The sequence below is a fragment of the Mustela lutreola genome, chromosome 4, assembly GCF_030435805.1.
Source record: "Mustela lutreola isolate mMusLut2 chromosome 4, mMusLut2.pri, whole genome shotgun sequence".
In the NCBI taxonomy this organism is placed as follows: Eukaryota; Metazoa; Chordata; class Mammalia; order Carnivora; family Mustelidae; genus Mustela; species Mustela lutreola.
In genome coordinates, this window is record NC_081293.1 from 39,402,574 (window position 1) to 39,420,307 (window position 17,734).

At 38.0% G+C, this 17,734-nt stretch overlaps 1 protein-coding gene across 5 annotated transcripts in view; it reads right to left on the bottom strand.

The window, feature by feature from the left end:
- Positions 1-17,734, bottom strand: part of MARCHF8 (membrane associated ring-CH-type finger 8) — a 135,537-nt gene that overhangs the window by 103,887 nt on the left and 13,916 nt on the right. The window lies entirely within an intron of this gene.

A 17,734-nucleotide genomic window follows, 5' to 3' on the forward strand; every position in this document is an offset into this window, starting at 1 on the left:
AGACTCAGAGGTCATGATCTTGGGGTCCTGGGATCTGGCCCAGGGCAGGCTCTGCCATGCTCAGCAGGGTGTCTGGTTCTCCCTTACCCTCCGCCCTTCCCCTGCTCCTGTGCTCTCTGTCAAATAAATAAAATATTTTTAAAAAGAGAGAGACATAACCAATATTACAAATTTAGGAAGACTGAAATCATACCAAGTGTATTTTCCAACCACAATAGTAGAAAACCAAAGATCAGCAATAAACAAAGCTGGAAAATCTACAATGTAAATATTTAATATGTCAATATTAAACAACACACTACTGCACAAGCAATGGACCAAGTAAGAAATCAAATGGCAAATCAAAGTATGTCCCAGAACAAAAACGAACATGGCATGTGGAAAAGCACTGGATAGATGGCAAAAACGACACATGTTTTTAGTAAGAAAGCTGAAATAAGAAAGCAGAATATAACTTTTTCAACCTCAGCTGAGAACATGAATGTCAGATGACTCAAATTTTTCACTGCCATGTGCATGTCCATCTTTTTTTTTTTTATATTTTATTTATTTATTTGACAGAGATCACAACTAGGCAGGGAGGCAGGCAGAGAGAGAGAGAGAGGAGGAAGCAAGCTCCCTGCAGAGCAGAGAGCCCGATGTGGGGCTCGATCCCAGGACCCTGGGATCATGACCTGAACTGAAGCCAGAGGCTTTAACCCACTGAGCCACCCAGGCGCCCTGTGCATGTCCATCTTGAGAGGACTGCCGAGTATTGATTTTGGGGTTAAAATAAATTTTAGCAAGCGGACAAATCTGCAGATAGAGAATCCATCAATAATGAGGATCAACTGTGTATCAATAAATACATTAAATAAAAAGGGATGAAATACTCCAATTAAGAGGTAGAAAATGTCCAACTGGGAAAAAGAGAAAAATCAAGTAAACAAGGCCCCATATACTATGTCTACAAGAAATACACTTTGACTATAAAGACAAAGGTTAAAAGTAAGAGGATGGAAAAAAATCTACCACAATGATAAGAAAAACACAACTTACCACAACTGACACAGGATGAAATTTTAAAAATCTGAATAGCCATTACCTATTAAATAAATAAATGAATAAATAAATAAAACTACCTTAAAATTAACTGAATTGGTTAGCCAACCCTTTTGCAAAAAGAAACTCAAAGCTCAAATGTTTCACTACTGAATTCTATCAAACATATAAGGTAGACAATTAAGGAGGAAAGACTTCCCAAGTCCTTTTAGATGGTTTGCCTAAATCTATTAGCAAAACCTAAAAAAAATTATAAAACAACTACAAACCATGAACATAGGTTATAAATACAGATGAAAACACTCTTGGCAAACTAAGGGAAAATCAAAATCAGTAACTTAAAGAAGGATAATATATCATGATCAAGTGGGGTTTATCACAGGAATATAAAGTTGGATTAACATTTGAAAGCCATTATCTTTCAATATAATAACAGATAAAACACAAGCATTTGACAAAAATCAATACCCTTTCTAAGTTTAAAAAAAAGCCTCAGCACATTACAAGGAGAAATTTCCTTTATAATATAAAACCTATGGCAAATAATATAATAATGAAATCCTCAGAATTTTCCCTCTATGGTGGCAACAAGTCAAGTATGCCCACTTTTACTTCTTCTATTCAACAATAAAGAGAAAGTCCTACTCAGTATAATCTGGCAAGAAAAAGAATTATATGGTATAAAAATTGGGAAGAATGATGTAAACCTGTCTCTCTTCCCAGATGACATAATGTTAACAAATTCCTAAGAAATCTAAGTCAGGAGCGCCTGTGTGGCTCAGTGGGTTAAGCCGCTGCCTTCGGCTCAGGTCATGATCTCAGGGTCCTGGGATCGAGTCCCGCGTCGGGCTCTCTGCTCAGCAGGGAGCCTGATTCCTCTCTCTCTCTGCCTGCCTCACTGCCTACTTGTAATCTCTCTCTGTCAAATGAATAAATAAAATCTTTAAAAAAAAAAAAGAAATCTAAGTCAGTTTAACAAGATTAATCAAGGTCAATTCAGCAAGTTTGCAAGATGCAAGGTCAATAAACAAAATTCAAGTGAATTTCTATATACTAGCAACAAAAAAATGTTAAAAATTCATCTTAAAATAACGTCAAAAGCTGAGTAATTATGAAACATTTTAACAAAAGCCATGAATTCCCTATATACTGAGAAATTATAATTTAAAAAAAAACCTCCTGAGAGAAGTTAAATATCTAAGTATCTAAGTAGAGACGTACATCTTGTTTGTAATTTGGAAGATTCAGTGCTATAAAGATACTGATTCTGCCCAAATAAGAATTATATTCATATTCCTACCAGGCATTTTTATAGAAACTGGCCATTTGATTCTAAAATTTATATGGAGAAGAAAAGACTCTGGAACAGCGAAAACAATCTTAAAAAGAATGAAGCTGAAGGACTTACACTTCAAGACTTACTATAAAGTTCAGTAATCCCCAAACTATGGTCCAGGCCTAAAGACAAAAAGATCACACCAGGAATAAATGCACACGCACAAGGCCAACTGATTTCAAAAGAGGCAGGGAATCAATTCAATTGATAAACTTCACTCTCTGTCTCACACCATAAGCAAAAAATAATCTGAGATCATAAATCATAAACTAAAAGCTAAAACTATTAGATTCCTAAAAATAAACATAGTAGAGTATCTTTTCACCATTAGTGTAAGCAAGATGCAACAGCATTTGAAAAATTCAATATATGCAGGGACACTGGAATGTATTTCCATGGTGTTGGATAACATTAGTAGTATCTCTATGAAATCAGGTGTTTTGTTTTGTTTTGTTTTGTTTTGTTTTGTTTTGAGAGACAGAGAGTGCTTGCAAGCAGGAAAAAGGAGCAGAAGGAGAGAATCACAAGCAGACCGCACCCTCAGTGTGAAGCTGGACACAGGGCTCAGTCTCACCACCCTGAGATCATGACCTGAGCTGAAATCAAGAGTCAGATGTTGAACCCCGGCATCCCTGAAATCATTTTTAATATATATACATGTGTATACACACATGTATAAGTAAAAAATACAGATATTATGTGACTATGCATCTGCATACACACACACAAACATATGCTGGCTCTGTCCCCTAAGAGGACTAGATAGTAACAACACACTAGCTGCAGTAAGTATATCATGCACCCAGATCTTGTTCCCCACTTTTCCGAGGAAAAAAGTTTACTTGAGGGCTGAGGCACATAAAATGAGCCCAGAGTGTCCTGTTGTACCAGAAAGCAAATAAATTCTCAAAGAACTGCAGACATACTAAAAGGACAGAGGAGTCAACTTGAGAAGGTTCACATGGACCAAATCTGGAACAATTAGAGTACTCAAATAATTATAGGTCACTAAGTTATAATAAATTATTGGTCACTAAATAATATACCTATGAATCATTCAAATAAGTAAGTAACAAATAAATGAGGGGTGGAAGGAGGAAGGAAGCTCTTTTTCACAACAGAACGCCAATTAATAAACACAGAAGGAAAATGGAGCTGAAAGATCACAGGATGCTAAAACTAGTGGATGAAGGGCACTTGGGTGGCTCAGTGGGTTAAGCCGCTGCCTTCGGCTCAGGTCATAATCTCAGGGTCCTGGGATCAAGTCCCGCATCAGGCTCTCTGCTCAGCAGGGAGCCTGCTTCCCTCTCACTCTCTCTCTCTGCCTGCCTCTCTGCCTACTTGTGATCTCTGTCAAATAAATAAATAAAATCTTTTAAAAAAAAACTAGTGGATGAAGAATACAATATTTATATAGTGTCAATAATAACCTCAAAGGGAAAAACCATATCCTGACAGTGGAGAACTCTAACAGACAGCAACTTAATCAAGTGTTAAATTATTGGTGGTTTTATCACCAATATTGGAACTTCCTATCATCTGGAAGCTCCTAATATGTTTCACTGAAAAAATTTAAAACCACTTTTGTATTCTCCCCATCTAAAATGTATAATCTGAATCTAACCACGAGCAAACTTCAGATAAGCACAAATTGAGGGATACTCTAGAAAATATCTGGTCTGTACTCTCCAAAAATGTCAGTATCAAGAATGACAAAGACAGGTTGAGGAAATACTCCAGATTAAAGGAGACTATAGAAACCTGAGCTCCCCATGCCTGTTATCCACCAACCCACTTTCCAGCAATGTCAGTAACTCAGCTGTCTCACAGTGTTTCATTCAAGCAGCTTGAATTATTAACTATCATTTACATCACAGCTCACTTTATGGACTATACCAACTTGGTATTTTTATATCATCTATGTGGGGACAGCATGTGTCCATTCTGTAAGGACAAAAATTTGCAACCTTCCACCCATTTCCAAATGGCTGTGTTAGTTTTGGCATACGGTCAAATAATTTTTGGCAAAGGCAATAAAGTGATACACGCAGATTAAAAAAAAATTCAGTGTGATTCTGGATTGCATACTGGACAGGGAAAACAAAAGATCAATAAAGAACATTACAGGGACAATTGTTAAAAATGCAATATGAGGAGAAGGGAGTTGGGGGAAATTGGAAGGGGAGGTGAATCATGAGAGACTATGGACTCTGAAAAACAATCTGAGGGGTTTGAAGTGGCGGGGGGGTGGGGGGTTGGGGTATCAGGTGGTGGGTATGATAGAGGGCACGGATTGCATGGAGCACTGAGTGTGGTGAAAAAATAATGAATACCGTTATATTGAAAATAAATAAGTTTATTTTTTAAAATGCAATATGAATTTTGAATTAGGTAATAGTACTATACCTAATCATTTAATTTCCTGACACACATTTTACTGTGGTTCTATAAGAGAATGCCCTGGTTCTTGGGAAACACACAAATTAGACTCAAATTAATCAGAAAAACGTGCATTTAAATATACGCACAGAGAGAGCATGATAAAGCTAATGGGTAAAATAAATAACCAGTGAATCTTGGTAAAAGATATGTGAAAATTCTTTGTATTCTTCTTATACTTCTCTAAGTTTGAAAGAATATCAAAATAAAAAGTGACACATAAAAAAAAAAATAAAAAAAAAAAAAAAAAAAAAAAAAAAAAAAAAAAAGTGACACATAACACAAAAGACATAATTGGAAAACTTTTGACAAATATGACAAGCGAAAAGTTACTTCCTTTAACAAAGAAACTGTACAAAATAATCAGGAAAAAAGTAACACCTCAAAAGATTAATGGGAAAAGGGTATGTATTATTTCTAAGAGAAATTAATAAACTTGTAAAGGAAAAACAACAAAATCAGCTTCACTAATAATTTAAATAGGCAAAGAAAGACGAGATGTTTTCCATCTCTTAAATCAGTTGGCAAACATGCCCTAAAATGGCCGCTCAAAACCCTGTAGGTGAGAGTGTTAATTATAACCTCAAAAAAGAAAAGAAAAAAGAACCTTTCAGTAAAGCTTCATAAATATAAATCAAAAGCCTTAAAAATATCCACACCACCTTACTCAATGATTCTAGTTCATAATACTACCCTAAAGAAATCATCTGAACTATGTATTTAAAATTATGCCCCAGGTAACCAGGGTGACTCAGTCAGTTAAGCATCTGCCTTTGGTGCAGGTCATGAGCCTGGAGTCCCAGGATCAAGCCCGGCACCAGGCTCCTAGCTCAGCAGACAGTTTCCTTCTCCCTCTGCCCTTGACCCCCCTCATGTTCTATCTCTCTCTCTCTCTCTCTCAAATAAATAAAATCTTTAAAAAAAAAAAAAAGAAAAGACTTTACAAAATGAATGCCCAAAGATATTCATTAAAGGATATTAACTAGCAAAATTCTTTAAAGCAAGCTATACATTCAACAATAGGGAAATGGGTAAGTAGATCAGGATATAATCACAAATACAACAGGCAATCATTAAAAGTTATTAAAAATGGGGACTATTAAGAAATAAATGTTAAGAAAATAAAGTTTATAAAAACAGGTATTCAAGGATGACCCTGACTAGGTAAAAAAAAAAAAAAAAATCCATGAAACACAGAAGAAAAGTACTAATAACAAACACTGATCATTTGACTATAAACAAGGACTGTGAACACCTGTTCCAATTCTCAAGTTATCTGTAAGAGCTCTCCTTGTCCACCCCTTAGCATATGCCCCCACCTAAGAGAGAGCTATGGCCCCTTACATGGTGGCATCATTCCAAGTTACCTGCCTCGCTCTTCAGGACTCAGTCTTTCTTGAAGGTATGGCACTAAGCCCAGCTGCACTCATCAAACATTTGCTGCTTTATATTTACAAATTCTCCTACCTCGTTTCATATATGTTAAAAAAAAAAAAAAGCCTGTTAACAGTATCTAGCTATTTAAGTCACCTCAACAACAAAATCAAAATTGAACATGGAAGTTCATCAAGAAGCAGTCTATCTCCTCTTTGTTTCTTTCAAATAAAAACATTTAAGAGAGAACATCCCTGGAGCTTTCTTTCAAAACCGCAGACTCCCAAGGCAGACTTCAGACAGCGTGAAGACATCACTTACCTGATGAGCATGAAACCACTGTCACTGTCAGCTCACTTTCACGTCAAGAAACATTTGTTTTTAAGTCTAACCATTAGCTGCCACCAAAAAACACCCATCTGTGCGTTGCAGGGATCATCCCCTACCCAGAGCCACACCTTACACCAGCTCTGTCCTATTCCCCATTGATTTCACTATCTCTGCCCTATTCCCCACCTACTCCTTGGGAACTTTCCACCTAATTAGCTGAGCACAGCACAGTCACAGGGAGGAAGCCATGAGCAAGACCAGTAACATGGAGAAACCAGATGGGAGCAGGATGACAGAGGGCTGGCAGAGAAGCATCCGTAAGTCAGTGGTTCTCAACTGGAACGATTCTGCCACCCACAGGACTTTTCTCCAAAAGTCCTAACTGATTGCCCTAACTGTGGGGTGCTACTGGAATCCAGTAAGAAAACACCAGGGATACTACTAAATATCCTATAATGTACGTGACAGCCTCCCACAATGAAGAATTATCTGGCCCCAAATCCCAATAGTGCAAACACTGAAAACCTGCTATAAAATGATTTATCTACTAGCACAGTGCAATCTAGTCCCAACTCAGAAGGAAGAGGACACCCAGTGGGTAAAGGGGATCTGAGGTAGTTTAGGAAATGCACATACACACACACAACCTCCTCAACAAGACGCTAAGTCAGGGTGAGACAACTGTTCCTCTGATGACCAAATTCTACCGCACTAAGTAGGAAAAGGAGCATTATAATTCAATAAAAGGATTAAGAATAACTTTTTCCCCAAGGGTGTGCTCCCCCACATATATTCCTTCAAAGACTGCTTCAGAGCAGAAACTATAAGATTGTACTACCAAAATTTTCCGCCTGGACCCGTAAACATCTCCAAAGAAGCTGGCAATGTACTCACAAAGTCAATGACAAATTTAGCTAGTATGTCAACAAAACCCAAGAACCCAAATTCACAGTTCCCAGCTTAGCTTAAAAGAAAAGTGCCAAACATTCACACATCAGTCAAAACAAAGAAAATAACAGTGCTGCTTTTCCCAGATGAATCACCAAAACTACACAAGACTCAGGAGGAGCAACATTTTCAAAACCAAGAACAAGTAACAGTCTAACACTACCATGGAAAGAAAGGCAGAAAGAAACAAAGAAACAAAAACAGAAATGAATTTTGAATACGAATGTCATTGTTACAATTCAGTTAAAGTCCGACTTTGCCAACTACAATATGGCTTTCTTTTATTGATTATTTTAACAACTTTATCATGTCATGATTTCCACCCATGAGAGGCCAGAAGGTTTCTAGAAGTCATCCAGCACCACCTGGCTGAGGCAGAAATAACTGGTCTGACTCTGAAGCATCACTTGCCAGTCTGGCCTTGGCCTTTATCCTCCCAGTGTGAGGAGGCACTTAACGTGGCCCATTTCAATGGAGTATCTGTTAGAAATGCATCCATCATGCCGAATCAAGAGCCCTTCCCTTCCAACTACATTCTTCCCTAGGTTAGAATCCGTGAAATAAACCTAACTATCAATGTATCAGTCCTTACTGTTTTCTGTAAGCCCATACTGTTTCTCCCGACTCCAAGCTTTTTTTTTTTTTCTCTCTCTTTCTTCGCCAGGATGTAAAATATGCTCTCCTCATGAACTGTGTTATAGCTAGATCAAATATGATTCAGTGGGAGACAAAAAACCAGAATGGAAAAACTGGAAGGACTCTTGGAGATCAACCAGTTCAAACCCAAGCCCAGTTTTTTTTTTTTTTTTTTAAGATTTTATTTATTTGGGAGGAGTCAAGATGGCGGAGAAGTAGCAAGCTGAGACTGCTTCAGCTAGCCGGAGATCAGCTAGATAGCTTATCTAAAGATTGCAAACACCTGAAAATCCATCGGCAGATCGAAGAGAAGAAGAACAGCAATTCTGGAAACAGAAAATCAACCACTTTCTGAAAGGTAGGACCGGCGGAGAAGTGAATCCAAAGCGACGGGAAGATAGACCCCGGGGGGAGGGGCCGGCTCCCAGCAAGCGGCGGAGCAACCGCGCACAAAATCAGGACTTTTAAAAGTCTGTTCTGCTGAGAGACATCGCTCCAGAGGCTAAACCGGGGCGAAGCCCACGCGGGGTCAGCGTGGCCTCAGGTCCCGCAGGGTCACAGAAGGATCGGGGGTGTCTGAGTGTCGCATAGCTTGCGGGTATTGGAACGGGAAAGCCGGCTGCAGAGACAGAGCCGACAGTAAGCTCACAGCTCGGTGTTACCTTGAACCGGTCACAGGCTCGGTGAGCTCGGAGCGCGGCCGGAGGTCAGGCAGACGGGAGTAACTGGGCGCTGTTCTCTGAGGGCGCACTGAGGAGTGGGGCCCTGGGCTCTCGGCTCCTCCGGCCCGAGACCAGGAGGCCGCCATTTGTATTCCCGTCCTCTGGAACTCTACGGAAAGCGCTCAGGGAACGAAAGCTCCTGAAAGCAAACCGGAGCGGATTACTCACCCCGGCCCCGGGTAAGGGCGGTGTAATTCCGCCTGGGGCAAAGACACTTGAGAATCACTACAACAGGCCCCTCCCCCAGAAGATCAACAAGAAATCCAGCCGAGACCAAGTTCACCTACCAAGGAGTGCGGTTTCAATACCAAGGAGAGCAGCAGAATTCTAGAGGAGGAGAAAGCCAAGCACGGAACTCATGGCTTTTTTCCTGTGATTTTTTTATTAGTCTTGCAGTTAATTTAATTTTTTCTTTTTCATTTTTTTTTTTTCTTCTCGCCTTCGGGTAAATTTTTTTTTTAACTGTTACCTTTTTCTTTTTTAACGATTTTTTACTAGTTTATCTAATATATATATTTTTCCTTTTTTACATTTTTCTTAGGTGTTTTCTTTTTTAAAAAAATTCTTTTCTTTTCTTTTCTTTTTTTTCTTTTTCATTTTTCTTTTTTTTTCTTTCTTCCTTTTTGAACCTCTTTTTATCCCCTTTCTCCCCACTCACGATTTTGGATCTCTTCTAATTTGGTTAAAGCATATTTTCCTGGGGTTGTTGCCACCCTTTTAGTATTTTACTTGCCCCTTCATTTACTCTTATCTGGACAAAATGACAAGACGTAAAAATTCAACACAAAAAAAAGAACAAGAGGCAGTACCGAAGGCTAGGGACCTAATCAATACAGACATCGGTAATATGTCAGATCTAGAGTTCAGAATGACAGTTCTCAAGGTTCTAGCCGGGCTCGAAAAAGGCATGGAAGATATTAGAGAAACCCTCTCGAGAGATATAACAACCCTTTCTAGAGAAATAAAAGAACTAAAATCTAACCAAGTTGAAATCAAAAAAGCTATTAATGAGGTGCAATCAAAAATGGAGGCTCTCACTGCTAGGATAAATGAGGCAGAAGAAAGAATTAGTGATATAGAAGACCAAATGACAGAGAATAAAGAAGCTGAGCAAAAGAGAGACAAACAGCTACTGGACCACGAGGGGAGAATTCGAGAGATAAGTGACACCATAAGACGAAACAACATTAGAATAATTGGAATTCCAGAAGAAGAAGAAAGAGAGAAGGGAGCAGAAGGTATACTGGAGAGAATTATTGGGGAGAATTTCCCCAATATGGCAAAGGGAATGAGCATCAAAATTCAGGAGGTTCAGAGAACGCCCCTCAAAATCAATAAGAATAGGCCCACACCCCGTCACCTAATAGTAAAATTTACAAGTCTCAGTGACAAAGAGAAAATCCTGAAAGCAGCCCGGGAAAAGAGGTCTGTAACATACAATGGTAAAAATATTAGATTGGCAGCTGACTTATCCACAGAGACCTGGCAGGCCAGAAAGAGCTGGCATGATATTTTCAGAGCACTAAACGAGAAAAACATGCAGCCCAGAATACTATATCCAGCTAGGCTATCATTGAAAATAGAAGGAGAGATTAAAAGCTTCCAGGACAAACAACAACTGAAAGAATTTGCAAATACCAAACCAGCTCTACAGGAAATATTGAAAGGGGTCCTCTAAGCAAAGAGAGAGCCTACAAGTGGTAGATCAGAAAGGAACAGAGACCATATACAGTAACAGTCACCTTACAGGCAATACAATGGCACTAAATTCATATCTCTCAATAGTTACCCTGAATGTGAATGGGCTAAATGCCCCTGTCAAAAGACGCAGGGTATCAGAATGGATAAAAAAACAAAACCCATCTATATGTTGCCTCCAAGAAACTCATTTTAAGCCCGAAGACACCTCCAGATTTAAAGTGAGGGGGTGGAAAAGAATTTACCATGCTAATGGACATCAGAAGAAAGCAGGAGTGGCAATCCTTATATCAGATCAATTAGATTTTAAGCCAAAGACAATAAGAGATGAGGAAGGACACTATATCATACTCAAAGGGTCTGTTCAACAAGAAGATTTAACAATTTTAAATATCTATGCCCCCAACGTGGGAGCAGCCAACTATATAAACCAATTAATAACAAAATCAAAGAAACACATCAACAATAATACAATAATAGTAGGGGACTTTAACACTCCCCTCACTGAAATGGACAGGTCATCCAAGCAAAAGATCAGCAAGGAAATAAAGGCCTTAAACGACACACTGGACCAGATGGACATCACGGATATATTCAGAATATTTCATCCCAAAGCAACAGAATACACATTCTTCTCTAGTGCACATGGAACATTCTCCAGAATAGATCACATCCTTGGTCCTAAATCAGGACTCAACCGGTATCAAAAGATTGGGATCATTCCCTGCATATTTTCAGACCACAATGCTCTAAAGCTAGAACTCAACCACAAAAGGAAGTTTGGAAAGAACCCAAATACATGGAGACTAAATAGTATCCTTCTAAAGAATGAATGGGTCAACCGGGAAATTAAAGAAGAATTGAAAAAAATCATGGAAACAAATGATAATGAAAATACAACGGTTCAAAATCTGTGGGATACAACAAAGGCAGTCCTGAGAGGAAAATATATAGCGGTACAAGCCTTTCTCAAGAAACAAGAAAGGTCTCAGGTACACAACCTAACCCTACACCTAAAGGAGCTGGAGAAAGAACAAGAAAGAAACCCTAAGCCCAGCAGGAGAAGAGAAATCATAAAGATCAGAGCAGAAATCAATGAAATAGAAACCAAAAAAACAATAGAACAAATCAACGAAACTAGGAGCTGGTTCTTTGAAAGAATTAATAAAATTGATAAACCCCTGGCCTGACTTATCAAAAAGAAGAGAAAGGACCCAAATAAATAAAATCATGAATGAAAGAGGAGAGATCACAACTAACACCAAAGAAATACAAACTATTATAAGAACATACTATGAGCAACTCTACGGCAATAAATTTGACAATCTGGAAGAAATGGATGCATTCCTAGAAACATATAAACTACCACAACTGAACCAGGAAGAAATAGAAAGCCTGAACAGACCCATAACCAGTAAGGAGATTGAAACAGTCATTAAAAATCTCCAAACAAACAAAAGCCCAGGGCCAGACGGCTTCCCGGGGGAATTCTACCAAACATTTAAAGAAGAACTAATTCCTATTCTCCTGAAACTGTTCCAAAAAATAGAAATGGAAGGAAAACTTCCAAACTCATTTTATGAGGCCAGCATCACCTTGATCCCAAAACCAGACAAGGATCCCACCAAAAAAGAGAGCTATAGACCGATATCCTTGATGAACACAGATGCGAAAATACTCAACAAAATACTAGCCAATAGGATTCAACAATACATTAAAAAGATCATTCACCACGACCAAGTGGGATTTATTCCAGGGCTGCAAGGTTGGTTCAACATCCGCAAATCAGTCAATGTGATACAACACATCAATAAAAGAAAGAACAAGAACCATATGATACTCTCAATAGATGCTGAAAAAGCATTTGACAAAGTACAGCATCCCTTCCTGATCAAAACTCTTCAAAGTGTAGGGATAGAGGGCACATACCTCAATATCATCAAAGCCATCTATGAAAAACCCACCGCAAATATCATTCTCAATGGAGAAAAAATGAAAGCTTTTCCGCTAAGGTCAGGAACACGGCAGGGATGTCCATTATCACCACTGCTATTCAACATTGTACTAGAGGTCCTAGCCTCAGCAATCAGACAACAAAAGGAAATTAAAGGCATCCAAATCGGCAAGGAAGAAGTCAAACTATCACTCTTCGCAGATGATATGATACTATATGTGGAAAACCCAAAAGACTCCACTCCAAAACTGCTAGAACTTATACAGGAATTCAGTAAAGTGTCAGGATATAAAATCAATGCACAAAAATCAGTTGCATTTCTCTACACCAACAGCAAGACAGAAGAAAGAGAAATTAAGGAGTCAATCCCATTTACAATTGCATCCAAAACCATAAGATACCTAGGAATAAACCTAACCAAAGAGACACAGAATCTATACTCAGAAAACTATAAAGTACTCATGAAAGAAATTGAGGAAGACACAAAGAAATGGAAAAATGTTCCATGCTCCTGGATTGGAAGAATAAATATTGTGAAAATGTCTATGCTACCTAAAGCAATCTACACATTTAATGCAATTCCTATCAAAGTACCATCCATCTTTTTCAAAGAAATGGAACAAATAATGCTAAAATTTATATGGAACCAGAAAAGACCTCGAATAGCCAAAGGGATATTGAAAAAGAAAGCCAACGTTGGTGGCATCACAATTCCGGATTTCAAGCTCTATTACAAAGCTGTCATCATCAAGACAGCATGGTACTGGCACAAAAACAGACACATAGATCAATGGAACAGAATAGAGAGCCCAGAAATAGACCCTCAAATCTATGGTCAACTATTCTTCGACAAAGCAGGAAAGAATGTTCAATGGAAAAAAGACAGCCTCTTCAATAAATGGTGCTGGGAAAATTGGACAGCCACATGCAGAAAAATGAAATTGGACCATTTCCTTACACCACACACAAAAATAGACTCAAAATGGATGAAGGACCTCAATGTGCGAAAGGAATCCATCAAAATCCTGGAGGAGAACACGGGCAGCAACCTCTTCGACCTCTGCCGCAGCAACATCTTCCTAGGAACAACACAAAAGGCAAGGGAAGCAAAGGAAAAAATGAACTATTGGGATTTCATCAAGATCAAAAGCTTTTGCACAGCAAAGGAAACAGTTAACAAAATCAAAAGACAACTGACAGAATGGGAGAAGATATTTGCAAACGACATATCAGATAAAGGACTAGTGTCCAGAATCTATAAAGAACTTAGCAAACTCAACACCCAAAGAATAAATAATCCAATCAAGAAATGGGCAGAGGACATGAACAGACATTTCTGCAAAGAAGACATCCAGATGGCCAACAGACACATGAAAAAGTGCTCCATATCACTCGGCATCAGGGAAATACAAATCAAAACCACAATGAGATATCACCTCACACCAGTCAGAATGGCTAAAATAAACAAGTCAGGAAATGACAGATGCTGGCGAGGATGCGGAGAAAGGGGAACCCTCCTACACTGTTGGTGGGAATGCAAGCTGGTGCAACCTCTCTGGAAAACAGCATGGAGGTTCCTCAAAATGTTGAGAATAGAACTGCCCTATGACCCAGCAATTGCACTATTGGGTATTTACCCTAAAGATACAAATGTAGTGATCCAAAGGGGCACATGCACCCGAATGTTTATATCAGCAATGTCTACAATAGCCAAACTATGGAAAGAACCTAGATGTCCATCAACAGATGAATGGATCAAGAAGATGTGGTATATATACACAATGGAATACTATGCAGCCATCAAAAGAAATGAAATCTTGCCATTTGCGACAACATGGATGGAACTAGAGCGTATCATGCTTAGCGAAATAAGTCAAGCAGAGAAAGACAACTATCATATGATCTCCCTGATATGAGGAAGTGGTGATGCAACATGGGGGCTTACGTGGGTAGGAGAAGAATAAATGAAACAAGATGGGATCGGGAGGGAGACAAACCATAAGTGACTCTTAATCTCACAAAACAAACTGAGGGTTGCTGGGGGGAGGGGGTTAGGGAGAAGGGGGTGGGATTATGGACATTGGGGAGGGTATGTGCTTTGGTGAGTGCTGTGAAGTGTGTAAACCTGGTGATTCACAGACCTGTACCCCTGGGCATAAAAATATATGTTTATAAAAAAAAAAAAAAGATTTTATTTATTTGACAGAGAGAGACCACAAGTAGACAGAGAGGCTGGCAGAGAAAGAGAGAGGGGGTTAGCAGGCTCTGTGCTGAGCAGAGAGCCCAATGCGGGACCCAATCCCAGGACCCCGAGATCATGACCCAAGCTGAAGGCAGAGGCCCAACGCAATGACCCACCCAGCCGCCTCCCAAGCCCACTTTTATAAATGAGTAAAGTAAGGCAGAGAGAGAAAGCAAGTTTGCTTGCTTACCAGAGTCAAGTGGCTACTCAGGAAAGCAGGAAGTGGAACTCAGGTTTCCTAACTCACAAGCCTAATGCTCTCAGAACTATACCAAACTGTAGAATATCCTGTGTATGTAACAGAATTGACATATTTTCTTTAAAGTTCTATCATTTAAAAAAAATAAATTTCAGTCTTAACAAGTTAAAAAAAAAACAGATTTCATGTTGTCACAACCACCCTATGAAATAGTAGAACTGTTATCATCTCCACTATATGGATGGTAAACCTCCGCTCAAGTCCATACAATAAGAACTGAAGCTGGCTCCAGGGCCCATATCCTTAACTACTATGTTACCTGGGTAAGTACTAGAACATTCCTAACAGTATCTCAACTGAATTAACAAACTTAAGACTTCCAATAATTCTTGAAAATATTAATGCTTAGACAGAATCTAATATAAAAGTTATCCTTCCTGAGAATATAGTTAAATTATTTTTTAACAAATCAAGATAAATGCAAAAGATTATAGCATAAGAATTATAATTTATAAACTATAAATTTAAAGGATATATTATGCCAGTATTCCTGGCAAAAAATGTCATTTTAACCTAAAAATCAGGTTATGGTATTAAAGTATCATCTTCTACATCAGCTACCCTCAAGAAATTCACCTAAAAGCAAACTAATCTTTCTAGGAGTAACACAGAAGGGATTCATTTATAGAATGGAGGTTTTTGAAAAATCTTAGTAAAGCAGAGTTTCATGCTCTCAATCATTTCTCAAAGGCCTTCCCACATACTGTGTGCCATGTACAAAACAAGCACTGAGCAAACAAAATAGGTAATCTCCCTAATTCATACAAATGCACTAAAACATTAATAAGTAATAAAAGTATGGATTAAACATAAGTTTAATTCTTCTTCCACCAAAACTATTAAAATGATGGTAAAATTACTTTTAAAAATGAAATGCTTATGTTTCTGGGAAGATGGAGTAAACATATTTTTCCTTGTCTCACTAAGTACAGCTAAAAACTGCAGACATTATATATAAAGACTCTGAAAGGCAGATAAGAAGGCAGATCAGCTAGGGACCTCAGGCTTTAAAGAACAATACAGTATCGAGGTTCCTTGTGTTTTGTTTATATAACCCAAACTTATAGATGAAGAACTGGCAATTCAGAAACATCAAGAAGTACAGACTGAAAAAAAAAAAAAACTTCAAGAAAAGCCAACTCTTTCTACTCAACAAGCAGAAAAGGGTCAGCCCAGAAAGACAAAAAAAGTTTAAGACAGTAAAACTTTTAGACACCTTACTCCAGCCAGACACCACAGAAAAAAACTGCAGCTACAACCCCACCCAGTCCAGCAACTACAGAAGATAAACTAGACTTTAACTCCCACCAAGATGTAACAAAGCATCCCAATATTCTCATCAGGACGGTATTAGAGAAAGCTTAATAACAGCAGGGATTTTCATCCCCATTACAGCTGTGTCTTGGTAAACAAACAAACAAACAAAAAACAAAGTCTCAGCAAGGAAATACAGGATACAAAGAAGAACCAAAAGGCGATTTCAGAACTGAAAAATATAATTATCAAAATGTAAAAATCAAGAAATGGGTTCAATATCAGAAAAGAGTCAGTGAACCAGAAGACAGAAGAGAAACTACCCAATCTGAATGAGAGAAAGAAAACTTAAAAAAAGAAGAAAGAAAAAAAAAGAGAGAGAGAGAGAATGTTTCAGGGACCTATGGGACTGTAACTAAAGAGCCAATATTCATGTCATCACAGAGGACTGAGTTGAAAAAGCATTTGAAATAATGGCTGAAAATTCCCAAATTTCATAGAAGGTAATTTATACACTAACAGACTTAAGACTCTGAGTAAACTCCAAACAGGATAAACTTAAAGAACTCCTTACCAAGACATGTCATAGTCATACTTCTGAACACCTCAAAGAAAACATCATGAAAGCAGTGAGAGAGCAACAACACCTTACCTACAAGGGAAAAATCATTTAAATGACAGCAAGTATTTAATCAGAACCCAAAGAGACCATTAAGAAGAGACACAGTACTTTTCAAGGACTGAAAGAAAATAATTATCTAACTATATCACCTCAGAAATGTACATCCAACAAAAATATCCTTTCAGAAAGGAAAGGGAAATCAAGACATTCTGAGATAAAAGTAAATTAAGAGAAAGTATCACTAGCGCACATACTCTAAAAGAATGAAATGGCTACATAATGTTCTCTCAACAGAAAAGAAAAAGAGAACTTTAACAAAGTATTCACAAACAGAATTTAGCAAATATAAAAAGAAACCATGACCAAATGAACTTTATTCTAAGGATATAAGATCTGTCCATTTTTGAAATCTATAATGTTAATCTACAATGTTAAAAAGCTAATAAATAAAATTGAATGTTCCTATCAATGAATGCAGATAAAACATTTGATGAAATTCAACAACCATTTATGATAAACTCAGAAAAATAAGAAAAAGGAATTTCCTTAATTTGATAAAAAGCATCTACCAAAAAACAAACACCTACACCTTTTTGCTTTCCCCACTAAGACTGGGGAAAAGGCAACTCTTATTTAATATGGTGCTGGTGGTGCTAACCAGTGCAATAAGACAAGAAAAGGAAATAAGAGGCATGCAGATTGGAAATTAAGAAATAAAACTGCACCTATTTGCAGCTGGCATGGCTGTCTATATAAAAATTCCCAAGGAGTCTACCAAAACACTCCCAGAATAAGGGAGTTCAGCAATGTGCAGGATATAAGAGAAGCTTACTAAAATTAGTTGTACTTGTATATACTATCAATTAAAACAAGGACACA